This window comes from Varanus komodoensis, unplaced genomic scaffold (genome assembly GCF_004798865.1).
Source record: "Varanus komodoensis strain SLA01 unplaced genomic scaffold, ASM479886v1 scaffold16, whole genome shotgun sequence".
Lineage (NCBI taxonomy): Eukaryota > Metazoa > Chordata > Lepidosauria > Squamata > Varanidae > Varanus > Varanus komodoensis.
The window spans coordinates 5,305,282-5,318,998 of record NW_025335468.1 but is presented as its reverse complement, the minus strand read 5'-3'; the positions used below and the strand labels follow the sequence as shown (position 1 = coordinate 5,318,998).

At 45.3% G+C, this 13,717-nt stretch overlaps 1 protein-coding gene across 2 annotated transcripts in view; it reads right to left on the bottom strand.

The window, feature by feature from the left end:
* The window catches only part of CD151 (CD151 molecule (Raph blood group)), a 52,758-nt gene that overhangs the window by 34,033 nt on the left and 5,008 nt on the right, over window positions 1-13,717 (bottom strand). The window lies entirely within an intron of this gene.

Sequence of the window (13,717 nt, the reverse complement as noted above, 5' to 3'; positions counted from 1 at the left end):
AGTCCTCGCCAATTAATGGCAAGAATCTACTCCGCAGGGCCACTCACTCACAGAGTCATATAATTACAGGCTACAGGCTTGAGTCACACACACCTTGCCTGTTGCACTTGCCTCTACTTGCACAACAAAGAATGCAGGTCCTGAAGCTATTTCTTCTTAGCCTACCTTGAGGTGAGATCTAAATACAAAATGGGAGCTTGGAAAATAAAGACTAAGCAACATTTTCGACACTATGTAAAAGCAGAGGCAGAGCACCGTCTGGGAGTTCCACACAATACAGATACTGAGCAGCGGGACAAGCAGAGAGCCAGGGTGGTGTGGTGATTAAGAGCACAGGACTCGGGCTCGGGAGACCTGGGCTCTAGTCCCCGCTCAGCCATGGAGCCAACTGGGTGACTTTAGGCCAGTCAGACTCTCAGTCCAGCCTGCCTTACAGGGTTGTTGTTGTGGGGATAAGATGGAGCAGGAGAATTTTGTAAGCTGCCTTGAGCCCTTTGTAGGGAAAAGGCAGGATATAAATCTAATAAATACATTTAATAGAAGAGTGGATGGATCTCCCTGGGACTCTCAGTGGACCTGAGAGAAGATTGGGCACATCATAAGTCTGAGCCCACCTCTTTCCTACTCCACTCAGCCCTCCCACAGGTTTTCCAGGTGGCCCCATGGAAGCACTGAGGCTTCCCTGTCTCCCCACCTCCAGGAGCCTTTTTTTTTGGGGGGGGGGGGGCAATCGCAAAGCATATTCTCAAGCATGTTTTCACAATTCCAATTTACCCATTACAAAGCAGTCCTTAGAAGGGTCACCTGTGGTACCTTGGAGAGGTGCCTGGGGTGGCTAAATAATGTTTTTGCTCAAATTAATGTTCAAATTTGCAAAGATCCATTAAAAAAAGAACGGCACCTGCAAGCAATTGCAGTTACAGTTATGAGCAGCAATGGGCAGAGAGGGTGCCTCCTGGAACAGGATGCAGGTAAGTAGAACCGCACTCCTATTCTTTGGATTAATTACTCACCTGGCACAAGGAGCTTTCAGAGGCTTCAAACACTGGTGGAGATTGTTGCCCATGAAATGGAAAGCAACCCTTCCTGTTCACAGGAAGATCACAAGGTTTTGGGGAGAACCCTGTGGTTCTCCCGTGTCCCTCTAGGTTGTACATTACTGCCACCTGAGGAATATGTAAAATGAGCAGGGCTTTGGGGGAAGGGGGGTTGCTTCCAATGGCAGCCAACTTGTCACTGAGAGCAACTACCCCACTCACCCCAGGAAGTCCCCAGTAATTTTGCATGTCCCTGACATGGAATTGCCTTGGGAGCTGTGCAAAAATGGAGCTGCCCCGCCCCCAAAAAAACCATGGGCTCTCCCACAAAATCCTGAGGTTCCTGCTAAAGTGGTTTCCTCAAGCCCTCTCCCACTTTTGCATTCCATTCTCTAGAGCAGGTCTGGAGGGGGCTACAAAATGTCTGACAGGAACACAGCCCTTGACGCAGCCTATTTTTAAAGTAAGAAGGGAGCTGCACCAAGCCAGAAGTTAGTCGAAGCAGCAGCAAGAGAGGAAGGTCTTGCCAGCAATCCCCAAGTGCAAGTTGGGCACTGTGAAGGTAAACAACTCTGACCATCATCCTGCAGCCCAGGGGTCTCAAACTCAACTTACCTGGGGGCCGCTGGAAGTAGCGTCTGGGTGAGGCCGGGCCACATCAAGCATTCCACCACCCACCGCGGTGGGGTGGGCCGCTCATCCCACGTCGCTCCCGGAGGCCGGCCCGGGTGCCGCTGGCGCTTCGAAGGCCGCAGGGCCCCTCCCCCACCCATCCCGGCAATTGGCCCGTGAGTTTGAGACCACTGCTGGGCCGGAGTGGCAAGGAGTTTTTTCTTCTTTTGCCCAGAGACTAGTGAACTACTTGGCTTGCACCACAATGGGTGGTGTTAGCTGGCTCCAGAGGACCTTGGAACTCACCCCTAGCAACACCCCATGAGTCATCAGGGTGACTTATAACCAAATGTATAATATATAAGCTGCAGTGGGTTAGCATGCTGTGTAAACTCAGTCAATGACAAGGAGGAATGTCAACGCTTCTCCCCTTTTCTTCTACTAGGCTGCAAAATTGTGAATTTATCTTCATCCAGACACAGAGCACAATACGGTGCCCCAACTTTTTCAGGGGATTTCAGGTTGCCTCCTTTGTAGCACTCAGCCTAACATCAAGACAATCCATCACATCGCTAAAATTTGACCTAGCAAGCAACAGCCACAGAAGTATCTGCAGGCCCAAGTCTGGCATGGAACTGAACATCAGCATTATGGCCCATGCCTTGCTCTAGCCTTTCACAAACTGCCCAATTTGACACAGGGTGTATATCATTCATTTGAATTCATATGCATGCATGTAGCTGTTTATATCAATTTAAGACCAGCTGCCTTGCTATAAGGCAATCATCCTTCTAGTCCAGTTGTGCTTATTCAGACAAGATCTCATCAAGACCTCAGACAAAGGTGTTACTAGCTTTGGAGAGGGAGGTCATTAAACCTGGACAAAATGTGCACTCTGCAACTCTCCCCATTTATATTGGAAGCTGTTTCCCAATAAAGGAGGCAAAGCCTCAACATTTTGCTCCATGTGGAAGGTTTTATTGGAAAATATGCCTCATTTATTTCCATATATTTTGGGAAGTAGCATTTAGAAAAACAAAAGCAATTTAGTAAAATTACTGATATTAAAAACCTGAGAATAACACCTACAAGGAAATCCAAACATTAAAATACACAAAAATGGATTCAATTCTAAAGTCTGCATTCTTTTGCTGAGGACAAACACACACAAAAACATGAACATGTATTAATCTATGCATGAAGCACGTATAAGTTCAGCATTCTACAAATGCTTTTAAAAGAAGAAATGGTCTAGAGCAGATAACAATAGGTGCGGATAACTATGCAAAACTATGTGGTTTCTAACCACTCTGTATTCCCACAGCTTAGGCACCGATAAGAACCAAGTCATTATCCATTCTCTCACCTCATTCACTATTTCACAGGGAAGGACAAAAATGAAACTGTTTTATTCAAAGCAGATGTGTCTGCACCAACCACAATCCAATCCCACAAAAAGACTGTTTTTGATTTCTTCTGACTCTGCCAAAGTGCTACTGATGACAACACAAGTGAGTCTTCCTGAACAACCTGGTCTGCATTAGCTGACCTATAATTAGCAAATATATTCTTTGCAGGTTTAAAACCAGGACTCACCTGCACTTTTTCATGTGGTGATTGCTGTTATCAGGTAACAACTCACTTGCCTGGAGCTTTCACCACGTTAGTTGACATGTTATCAGTGCGAGGAGGAGGCCTAATTGAACACCAGTATCTATTTCGCTTAATGTGTCTACTTTCAATGCAGGACACCTGCAGCAAGACAACAACCAAATACAGGACACCTTGTTCTTTTGGCTTTGAAGCCTAACATAATTACTTCCTTCCTGAATCCATATATGTAGCATGACCAAATGTCAGGAGTGATGGGAGTTGTTGCTCAAAACACCTGGTTAGTAACACACTGCAGAAGGCTTCCATATTAGATAAGTATTAGCCTCTGCTTTTTAAAGTATTGTTTACTTTTGGTGTATTGTTGCTTTTAAGCTGGTGCTCTTTAAGTGCTAGTATTTTTGAACTGATACATGTTGTTCCTTTTGTTAGACTTTTTTTGAGAAGACGAGTGGAAAGCCAGTTAAGGAAGTTTTAAAAAATAATTCATAAACCCAAAACAAACAGTTTGTACAGTAAACAACACATGCAACCACAGTGTGGGTTCATGTCAGTTCAGGGAGAAGGATTTAGATGACCAACAGGAACTCCGCTCTTGTTATGCCTATGTAAGGAGACAGAACTATTATAGGGCACCTGCCCAAGGAGGTGGGAAATTACTTGGAAACAAGACCAATCCTCATTCCCCAGGTATTCTATAATCAGGCACTGAAGACAGTCATCACTGTACCCCCATTGCCGCGATGAGAGACACCTGGCCTTCACAGCACTACAAGGAAGCAGATCTAAGTTGGCAGAACTGGTCCTAAGCCTGGACTAGCTCAGTGATGTAAAAGAAATCATGTTACAGAGGCACACATGTCCTAGGGCCTAGGCATCACCATCTGGACTGACCAGGCCCATCAAGGGAGACATCATCCTTTTTTAGTGTGTTTTGATTTACCTGCTGTGAACATGACTGGAGAATTAAGTGGGTTACTCCAGCCCCACCCTCAGCCAAGTGGGATAAATATGGAATGGCCCTTGTGGGTTGCATTCAGTGCTCATCCTATTTAGAATGGCTCCTTTAAAATGAATGGAACTCAAGTCAGACTAACGTTGGCTTCAACTGCACACACAACTTCAGCCTGTGTCCTCCCACATGAGACTTAATTATTACCAAGAGCTTAATGGAGGTCAGCAAGCTTATTACTTTTTCTTTAGTGCCACTTTTGCTCTCTGTAATAAACTTTTGTCTTTTAATTTGGAAAGTGAAAGATGATTTATGACCAAACTGAAAAGGTGTTTTTGATTCTCTCTCCACATGCAGCCTAGACTGGTTACTTGCTACTGAGTCAGAGGGGGAGTCAGGATAGAATAAGGGTTAGCTAGCAAGGAACAGACTGTGGGCTTGGCTGGCTGGCTGGCTGCCTACGTACTTTTCAGGACTTTGGCCTGCAGGTGGGGAAAGCCCTGTTCCCAGCACAAGGGGGTGAAGTAGGAACAGGTGGTGTCAGTTTCTATAGATTGGTTGGCAAGACAGGCCCACCACATACCACCTGGAAATCATTACTAACTCCCCCACCAGTCATCCGTTTAAACATCTCAGACCAGGAAAAGAGACTGTAAATGAATGCACACGGCCTTGATTCTAACACATCACTGGCAATTCTTGGCTTCATACCCACACAGGGATGGAATCCCTCACACTGAGAGCCAGTGTGGCGTAGTGGTTAAGAGCACAGTACTGGAACTCAGGTGATCTGGGTTCTAGTCCCTGCTCAGCCATGGAGCCAACTGGGTGACTTCGGGCCAGTCACAGACTCTCAGCCCAACCTACCTTACAGGGTTGTTGTTGTGGGGATAAGATGGAGGAGAATGATATAAGCTGCCTTGAGCCCTTTGTAGGAAAAAGGCAGGATATAAATTGAAAAATAAATAAATAAATCAGCAGCCCTTGAAAGACCCCCTTCCCCAGTCTGGGCTGAGAAGTGCAGAAATGCTCTCCTCTCTTGCAGTAGCCTCAATTCCCCAAATGATCTCTGCTTGGAAATCCAGAGATTCCCTATTGTGAGCACCAGCCCCTCCAACCTGTCCATTTCTTAAAGTCTGGAAGTAAGTGATACAGGGCTAGGTGTCTTAACTCCAAAGGGGTAGAAAATGAGCATTTGCAGAAATCTTCTTCCCTCCTGTGGGTTGACATGTCTTCCTCTGTGTCTCCTACTCCCAGCCACCAGGGAAAATGAAGGTCATAAAGTCTCTCAGTTCAGTATACAACTGTTGCAGATATTTTCCTCAAGATGCTCAGTTTACATATTCCATTGCAGCCCTTCCCGAATCAGTGGACTCCTCCATCTGCTGGTGGAGTACAACTCTCATCATCCCTGAGCATTGCTCATGCTGGCTGGGACTGATGGGAGTGTCATCCCCCCATACAACACTTTGATGCAGGTCCCACCTGTTGTTCTGAACCTCTGAATCAGCAGCGAGATTGTTCAGGGCTTTTTCTTTAATAATGGAATCTGGAGGGGACACCAAATTCCTTTTCTGACCCCCCACAAGTGGCCTGGTGGAAAGCTATGTTGGCACAGAGGTTACTTCTTCAGTCACCCACTCTTGGTTCACAAGAGGGTCATGCTGCACCATCCCAGAGGCCTGCATTTGACCCAATGGCCTCTAGCTGCCTGTCTCTTTTTACACTAAGGGATGATCAAGCCATAGAAAGGATTTTCAAAATCTAGATAGATCTGAGACATCCCAACTAGAGAACCGTTCAGTCAGTGCGACAATAACTGTTAAAATACTGAAGACAATCTAGGCCAAATCCTAATCTTGAACATGTATTTTCTATGCATCAGAGAGAGGCAAAATTGCGTGTCTGTCCAATGTTCTGCAATAATATAATTTTTGAGGAAAACAGAACCCCCTACAAGAGACAGTTGGCACTGCTGTGTTTATACTGGGAAGGCTGCCCCGAGATGGCACTAAGAGAGTGATGAATGGTAGCGCCACTGCAGAGAACATCGTCATCTTAAAAAGAGCTTCTTTCATTCTAAAAGTACTTTGCAGCATTGATACACAGGAGCCACTTCAACAGCCATCGAGATGAAGGGGGGAACAATTAGAAAAAAGACTAGCATCTTTCAGTGAAGTCTCAAGAGCAGGGCCCTAACAGAGCAATTCTTACATTGCTCTAACTTGAATGCACCCAATTTAACTTCATGCACGCTTCTTAGTAAGCTAATTTCTTGCTACTGACCTGCTATGCAGCACTGTTTTGCACTGCTACTGAGAGGGCATTCCGTTTCAGACTCCCTTTCACTCTCAGTTAAGCCCAACTTTAGAATTACAGCACTGAATTAACAACCTGCCAGATATTCTGACTCAAATGGCCTGTGAAGACCAAGATGTAGAAGGAACTCAAACTCTAAGACAAAATAAAGGAAATAATAACTGACTAGGGATCTTGCAGATGAGCCCTGTTTGGGGGCTTAAAATCTAATCTGGGGAGGGGGTCTTTTTCAGCATGTGTACTGAATTCAATTTTGGACAAGTTGGGAGGGCTTCATTCCAGTGATGCACAGAGAAAAGGGGAAAGCCAGAGGGCCAAACATGCAAAATACCATGATATTTTAGTGCTCTTAGGCTTTAGTAAAGAAGCCTAAATAGAGGTCAGACTAGATGGCCCGGGAGATCCCGTCTGACTAGCTCAGTTTCTATGTTTTTATGTATTTCCTTCAATCTTTAGGAATTATTGGGGAAATGGCATAAGAGTCTGGGAACCACGAACTGGTGGTGTCAGGGGAGGATGTGGCCACCTCCAGAACCACCTCAGGCTCCCCACGCTTCATGTACCCAAAGAAGGGATAATCAGACAAGGAAAAGAGAAAGGACAGGAAGCAATGCCTGAAGGAAAGAACTCTAAACACTTCTTGAAGACACCGAAGAGAAATATATTTTGGGATGAGAGCAAATTGCAGGAATAAAAGGGCAGCACTCAAGTGGAAGAGAAATTGGAGTCAAAAAAGAAAAGAAAAAAAAACTGCTACAGGCTGATGAACAGGACAAGAGACGTAGAAAAGAATTAAATGGAAACTCTTAACTGTACATAGGAGGCACTAAATGGGTTCACATGATACAAACCCTGGCATATGGGGGGGGGCTTATCATGTCATGTGTACCTGCCATGGCTTCTGAGTCCAGTTTCTGGGCATATAAATCCCAACATAGGCCATGGCTTGCTTCAGGTTAGTAGCCAACCCTAGGCTGGCTAGGCAACACAGGTCCAAGGGTAACCAAACCATTAAAGAGCAGGCATGTTTGGTATTTAGAATGCGGACCAACCAGGGACATGGGCAACCCAGATGCTTGTCCCCACACAGCACTGAAGCTCACTGGTGACTTTGAGAAAGACACTCAGTCTCAACCTAACCTACCTCACCAGGTTTTAATGTGAGGATAAAACACAGCCATGAAAGCTGCTTTAGGTACCTCAAAGGAGGAAAAAAGGTGGGATATGAATGCAATGCAACAACAACAAAACACTTGACAAGAACAGCAAGAAATTCCTTCTTGACATTTTGGTCACCTGGCTGCCAGACAAATGCTTTGACGGCCACCCCCAAAATGCCCTAGTAGCACTTGGGTGGCCTGTCAGCAGCTTTTCCCCAATCCCATGCCACTGCCTCTGGGGTGGCAGCAGCAGGAGGCAGTGGCAACTGTGATCAGCTCGGCCGACTGAAGAGGCAGCCGTATCAATTGCAGCTGCCCTCGCTTCATGGCCACCAGCAGCCAACAGTGCTCTCTTCAGCCTCCTCTCAAGCACCCTGCACAGAGCATGGCTAGCCCCACTGCTACACTGCCAAGCAAGGGGGCACGCACTGCTCTGTACATGCTGGAATAGCACAAGCAGTGTGCAGTTCATGCCCCATCTGGAAGTGGGGCTGCCCCCAAAAGGAGCACACAGTCTAATCTGATTTGGCCAAGCAGTGCATGGCTGGGCTCTCTTATCTGATGCTGCTGCATGCAGTCACGGCACGGGAGGAGCACGGCAGGATCACGCCACTGCTGGTCCGGCAGCCCTCACTGCAGCTTGTGAGGTCCGCTTCTGAGTTGTAGGGAGGGCTGCCAGCAATCCCTGCTCCCCACCCCAAAGACAAGCAAGCAAAGCTGTGCAAGGACGGAGTGGGAAGGCAGCTCAAGTTTCCAGCTGTGCCTGATTGCCGGTCAGACACATTGGGGGGCCCAGGCTTGCAAACCACTGAGGACTGACTGTCCTCAGTGCAAACCCGCCCATTACGTACTTTTGGTTTTCAAACACATTATTATGTGATTAGGAATCCTGACAGGGATCCAGGACAGTAAGGGAGAGGGCAGCTTGGCTTGGTCTTTAAAGCTAACCCCAAATAGTTTGGATCCTTCTGCCCCAAAATAAATCTGCCCACTCACTGAGGTCACCGCTGGAGGCCCTATTATGCCAAGTAACCCCACCTTCAAAGCTGAAGGGAATGGTGAGGAGACAAGGGGCCATTCAGCTGTAGCACCCACCTCCCAAATGCCCTCCCCAGAGAAACTTTTTGGCTTTACTCTCTTTAGACAGCATGCATATATATGTTTAATTCTCTTGGATGCTTTCTAGATGAATGAGGTTTGGTGGTCACTCCCTTTCTGTTTCAGTCCTGGTGATCTGGGCTGTATTTTTATATTACTGGATCAACTTTTAAATGCTTTCATAATACTGCAAAAGCCATGCTAACTTTATATAAGGCATGGGAATGTCAGAAAGGCTGGGGATAAATACTCAAAGTAAATACAGCAGAAATGGCTAAAAATTAGCTGACTGGGCCCACCCAACTATGCTGTTCAGTCAGGGAGTTTAGCTACTCCACAGGAGCTAAATTGCTCATACATGATAGCAGGAAGACACATTATCCTTAGTAGCAAATCTGATTATCCATTACCTATTTCGACCAGAAAATGATTCCAACAGAATTTAATTTAGTTGTGCCATTAAGCTACTGCAGTGAACTGAACCATGGGCCCCTTTGCAAAGGTTCAGCTTATTGCTTATGCTCGCAGCATGCACCATCTGTTCTCTTCTGTGAACCCCTCTGCCACCAAATTTGGCCAATGGTGGCACAACCGCAGTCCACAGGGGCCTGAAAAGTGGCCCCCAGAGTCCCTGATGTGGTCCACTTTTGCTTGATAGTAAGCCTTGCACAAACTTCGCTCAAGTTTCCCTGCCTTCCATATTGGCTGCGGTTAAAAAACAGGAAGCCTAATTCCACCATTCAGATCATGCTCAGAGGAAAGGAAAAATGTCCTCGAAGGCAGAAAGAAAGAAATGTATTGAATTGCTTGACAATAAGCCTGCAATTCCACTCACAATTACTTGGGAGTGAGCAGTGTAAAACTCATGGGTCTTAGTTCTGAATAAAGATATATATTGTTTCAGCGATGCTGCTGTTTCCCCCTGCTCAGGTAGCTACGGCAGCTGCTGAACCACCAGCTCAACTGCATCCTGACATCAATCTGTCAGAGAACCACAATTATCTGCTCCTATTGCTAAAAACAGAAGTGCTTTCTTGTCTCCCCAGTCCCCACCTTCTCAGCAGTACATAGTTTTGAAAGCATCCACCAAAATCATTGCTCAACTGTTTTTGAAGAGCTGCCCATAAATATCAAAGGGAACCAGTTGGCAGCAGAGGAATAGGAAGGGATGAGCAGTTTGAAGGCAGTTCTTGGCTGCCTTCAATTGCAATGGCAATGAGGGGGTGCAAAGTGGTAGCTGAACTCTGAAGCTCACACATCTGCAGCCAAGCTGTGAAGAACACATGCTTCCAAAATACTACACAGCCAGTTCCCACCGCAAATCACCCACAAGAAACCAAGAGGGAAGCGCACACATCAACAGAATGATGAGTTCACGCAACACAGCGACCCGTCCTTGACTAAGCTATGCAGCGAACCACCCGTGGGGTGTCTGGCAGGCTCAATGTGGGTGGCCCTCCCCACTCAGTCCTCCTGTCTGTATTGCAGGGGCTTTGGCAGCTGAAGCTGCCTTGTCTCCTCTCCCCACATCTGACCGCTTTTTTTCTCTTTTGTAATCTTTTCACAATCTCTGCCACTGACAGCCTTTCTGAAGTGCCCAAAGGGCACACTGGAGCAGCTGTCACTGGTTTGCTTGCCACTTCTTTTTTATGCACCAGAAATACTTGTAAAAAGCTTTGTTATTTTTTAAACAAACTATCTGGTTTTCAGAGCTGTGTGGATTTCATGGTTGCAAATTTCCCTATCACAAAATCCAGTTTAGCTAGCCCTTAGAAAAACCTTGTTTTAAAACAGCCTTTCTTTGGACACCTGCCAAGTCAAAAGACAGCTTCTGATCTGACAGCTGTCAAGCCCTGTAACCAAGTAGGATGCACTTTCCCTCTGCCATGAGCACCTAGTGCCTTGGGGAATGGTATATAAGGTGGGAGACACTGAGATGAGATCAGTGCAGCCCACACTTCAAAACCAGAGGATCTTGCTCAAAGGAAGTGATAATACTCACTATGTCCTTTCACAAGCAAAGCTCTTTTTGCACTTTGCACGACAGCTGACAACTCTAAAGTGAGAACCGAAGTAACAGCCTTGCTTGAACAGTAACCTTGGCTAGAACCTACTGCATTGTTACAGCAGGTACTTACCACAAAAACAGGCAGACAAGATCGCACTTGTGCACATCTGAAAACCTGATTCCTTAGGGAAAAAATTCCGAATATTTGTAGCATCCAAAGCATTTTTTAAAAGCATGTGAGGTATCAGTGACGACCAGTCCAGCGTACTGCTTGAGCACTCTGGGGAGGCTGCCACAGTGAAGGCCCATGAAAAGCTGAAGGAAGCAGGAAAAAAGTCAAAAAAAGGGGGGTGCAAGTAGAGTGGGGAGGCTGAACTAGTGATAGTTGTGCCAACATGATGCTTAAATACTGCTGGAGCCACTGACAGCGGCCAAGGCAAATTCGGCAAGAGGGTTTTGCTTCACTGCTTCCCGCAACCTACAACTGGGTTAGTCACCCAAGTTCAGATGATACCACATCTGTTGTGTGTGCAACACCTAGAACAAGTCATAGGTTATCAGGGTGGCTTATTGCCTTCAAACAACCCACCCTAAGGGAAGTAGTTCAGGTTCACACAGCACAGCAACCCTTGAGTAAGTACCCACGATGGGTTGTTACATTGGGCCAACGCAGTCAATGGTGTAATTTTATCTTGTTGCTAAAATTCTCATACAAAGAGGCCACCAGAATGAGTAAAGCTAAATGAAGCTGTTCTCTCGGACATCTTCACTTTTTGGCATTGGGATTTATATTATTGCGCATAAAAAAACCCTAGTGCTGCTCATTGTGGATTCCACTAATGTCCAGCTATTGATCACAAAAGCAATATACTGAGTGAATAAACACTATACATCAGATGCACATAGTTTTCAAGCCAGCCAGTATCAGGCCTAGAACACTTTTCTACATACAATGCTCTATACTTCGAAAATGCAACATTTCACCAATAAGAGCACACTCAGCACTCTACAGAATACAACTGCAAAAATGCCATTGATGCCTGCCGGATATTGTGTGCTATGGCATGACAAGGGAAAATATTTTTTGCCCTCCCAAGTGAAAGTATTTGGCAACCTAAACAAATTAAATAATTTAAGGTGTAACCCTATGCAAATGCAACAGGGAAAAGTTTAGGCCGTCAAAAGACCACATTCTCCCCTAAGGCCTGTCCAGGCTTTAAGATCCACAGGAGATTCATTCTTAAATAAATCTAGTTGAGCAAAGAGAACAGCCAAAATTGTACCTAAAGAAAAACGGTTTTGACTGCAAGCGGAAGGACAACAGGCAGGGAGCCAGGCTTCCCTCCCTTGGCAGAGAGTTCCAGAGCCTGGAAGCAGCCACAGAGAACTAGATTTTCACTGTTTATTTCATGTTTCTTTTAAAGTGATGTGCTATTTCACAAAAGTTCTATTTTATTCTCTATCTGAATTATGTTAAACTTTCTATTTTATTATTTTAGTTGCTTTGGGCAGTACTGGAAAGGTAGGATACAAATAAATCAATAAAATAATAAGACAATACATCCTTGTTACAGAAGCTAACATCAATACTGTCCTCTCACTGGGTAAATTCTTGCAAGAAAACATTTGTTTGGTGCTTATATGCCCATAAAGCATTTTAATTATAGACACTGTTAAAAGAGGAAAACAATAGGTTCAAATTTGTATTACTAAGAAACATTTGGTTTCCTGTTCTTAAAAACCTTAGAGCAAACCAAGCTTGCTTCTTCCCAGTGTAGAAAGTTTCATCTTTTGGCTCAACATCATGCCAGAAAGAGTTCTGCTTGCAAAACAGAATTTTCTGCTTCTGTACTTGCCCCTGGAGCCCTCGTTGCCCACCCTGAATCCGCTCCTCCCAAACTTCTGGAGCAGTTTTTCCTTGCAGAAGTGTAAATGACTCTCTCTTAGTAATCTGCAACAATACTCTCACGAATTGCTGTTCTGTCACTTTCTCATCATGAAACCAAGGTTTCAACCAACTAAGCAGGACCACTTCACACTGTCCCTCCCAAGTTGGGAACCCCTACCATGTGAACAGAAGCTTCATTCAAATCCTCCAAGAAAATGCTTTCCTACACTTACATCATTGTTTAAACAACCCTGTGGTTGAACAAGTGGATGGAAGGGTTTTTTCAAGTGGCATTAACATTTTTGCAAAAGATGCCACTGTAAAAGAATGTTTATGAATCATGTCATAACACAGGCATAGAAAGCCTCAGACAACACATGACAGAATCTTTACAATTCTTACTTTTTGATTTGTTAAAGTTATTTCTAGGTGGGATGTATTTTGTACATGGAGGAGAGATACAATTCCTACATTCACACTAAGGACAGATTCTCAATATGACAATGTATGATTGATGCTCCTCTTGTAATGGCACCTCACTTAGCACGTACCCATGAAACAAGTGGCAGGTTTTGACGTACTCAGAGCGAAAAGCACAAGCTTGTGTTTAAAGTCAAAGGGGCTGGATGGGTGAGGACGGAATAAACAGAACAGGTCAAACAGAAGCAGCATTTGGGAGTTAAAGGTAAGGCAGGGTGGTGATGGAGTTGTAGCCACATCCAACTAGGCAAGAAGCATGGAAACAGCAATGGTGGAAACTTTGCCAGAAGGAGCCTGTGAAGGGAGGTGTGAGGCTGCAAGCATTGTTGTGCTAAGTAGCAAAGTGACCTTTGCAACATTTCATGGAGGGGATGGACTGTAAGGTGGAGGCCTTGCGGCAGCTTATCGTTTTAAAGATTCTCTAGAAACTAGGGACCCTTGTACAACATGAAAACTGTTCCCTTGAGTCTTTTAGGGGGGATTTCGAAAAGGCCTTGATCTGCATGGCAAGTGACAAAGTTCATTTTGCCTACAGGGGAGGTTCCACTCAAA